The 1,932-nt window shown below is 42.4% G+C and overlaps 1 non-coding gene across 1 annotated transcript; it reads left to right on the forward strand.

The window, feature by feature from the left end:
- The first annotated feature begins 1,053 nt into the window (after nt 1–1,053).
- Trnag-ccc (transfer RNA glycine (anticodon CCC)) lies at nt 1,054–1,125 on the forward strand. The gene has a single exon. It is a non-coding gene; the product is annotated as a tRNA-Gly (tRNA).
- The last annotated feature ends 807 nt before the right edge of the window (nt 1,126–1,932 follow it).

Consider the following 1,932-nt stretch of genomic DNA (forward strand, 5'->3'; position numbering starts at 1 on the left):
CGATAATAGAGGAATCTCGTTTCCTTTATTAGTATCGAGTTGCTGTTGTTGATATTGGTAACATCGCTAACATTGGAGCGAATGACATTTGCCGTGATGACAACATCGCTGTTGTTATTCTTGTTGCAGTTGTTGTCGGTGCCGGTAGTATTCGTGTTACTGTCGTTGTCAAAGGCTTTGTTGACATCAGTAGGGAAGGTCATGGCGTTGATAATGCTGCGTTAATAGTGATACTGTCGGTGTTGGAACCGATCGAGTTATTATTGTTGATATCGATACAGATCATAACATTAATGGTTTCGATGGCGGTGGCACTGACGGTGTTCGGTGTCTGATGTTGGTTTCGTTGATCGTAAGTCTTGGCGTCATTTAGCCCTAGGTCAGACCTGCTTGAGCTAGCCTACGGACAAAAGTATTCTAGCTGTGACCGTCCGGACATTTTAAAGAGGATAGCGTATTTATAAAGTAAAACTTGGCTGCCATTTCTAGCTGTTTTTTGGGTTGCTAGCCGGAGGCTCCTTCTCAGGCTCATGGTGGTGGTAGTGGCGGTGGTGATGGTGGTGGTAATGGAAGGTGTTGAGTTGTTGATGCTGATGGTGGTGGTGCTGGTGTTGAAAATGTTGTTGTTAGTGACGGCAGCTGTATTGCCGCTGCTACTGCTGCTACTGCTGCTACCGATGATTTTAATATTGTGATATGATAATATTAGAGAAATGATGGCGGTGGTGGTGGTGAAAATGGTTATAACTCGATCGGTTCCATCACCGACAACTTAGTTTAGGATGATAGTGTTTGTTATGATGATGATGATGATGATGGTAACGATGATGATGATGGTGATGGCGGTAGTAGTGTTTGTGGTGGTGGTGGTAGTGGTGGTGGTGCTGGTGGTGTGGTGCTGACTGCGGCGACGGCAGCGTTAATGATGTTTTGAAGTAACAGTTCGGTGCTCGGTAAAAATCGATCGGTAATAATAACGATAACAATAATAATAACAAAAATCGAACCGTCCAAAGAAATAAACTTGGCATTACGTTCCCCAAATTTCGTAAGGTGTCAGTGGTGTAATGGTTAGCATGGTTGCCTCCCAAGCAGCCGGTCCGGGTTCGATCCCCGGCTGACGCATAAGATAATTTTTTTATTTTATTTACGGGGAAAAATATTATCATTTGACAATTCTACTTTCACTTTCGCCGCGAATTAATCGTATTCGATCGTACATCATGAATTAAATGCAACATCACTGTCTTTCTCTTGCATCTTTTACATATGCCAGTCATTGTATTGTAGCCATGCTGGAGCATCGCCTTAGAGGGTTTTATTCGAACAAATCAACCTCAGTAGTTATGATTTTTTTTTTAAAGTCTGGTGCTTATTCTATCTGTTTCATTTGCCGAATTGATTATGTTATGTGGACGTAAACAAACCATCAGCGGTTGTCAAAAGGAGGATGGAGAAGAAGTGGAGGAAGAGGAGAGAAAAGTGTGCCGGAAAGAAGACCTTGCACATGGTTCCAGCAGTGCTTTGGGGAGAGAATAATCTCCCGATACGGCAATGTCAACTGGCCTTCACGTGCCCCAGACTTGACTAGCCCAGATTTTTTCTTGTGGGGATACCTGAAAGACAGGGTTTACGTCAACAAACCGGAGACCCTGGTGCAGCTGAAAGAGAACATCAATAGAGAAATCAGAGAAGTGGGGTCTGAAACTCTTGAGGGTGTTATGGGGCAAGTTTTGGAATGAACACGGGCGTACGATGCCGAAAATGGCTGCCAATTTAAGCCATGTCGTTTGTCATATGTGATGGAGTGCTGTTGGAAAATTTGAGTTATGTATATTAATTTCCATTATGTCCTTTATATTGTATCAAAATTTTATGCATTTATTTGTAACGTTGATGAAGTTATAAAAAATTGAAACCCATCAGCAATTT

The sequence above is a fragment of the Octopus bimaculoides genome, chromosome 20 (assembly GCF_001194135.2).
Source record: "Octopus bimaculoides isolate UCB-OBI-ISO-001 chromosome 20, ASM119413v2, whole genome shotgun sequence".
NCBI lineage: Eukaryota > Metazoa > Mollusca > Cephalopoda > Octopoda > Octopodidae > Octopus > Octopus bimaculoides.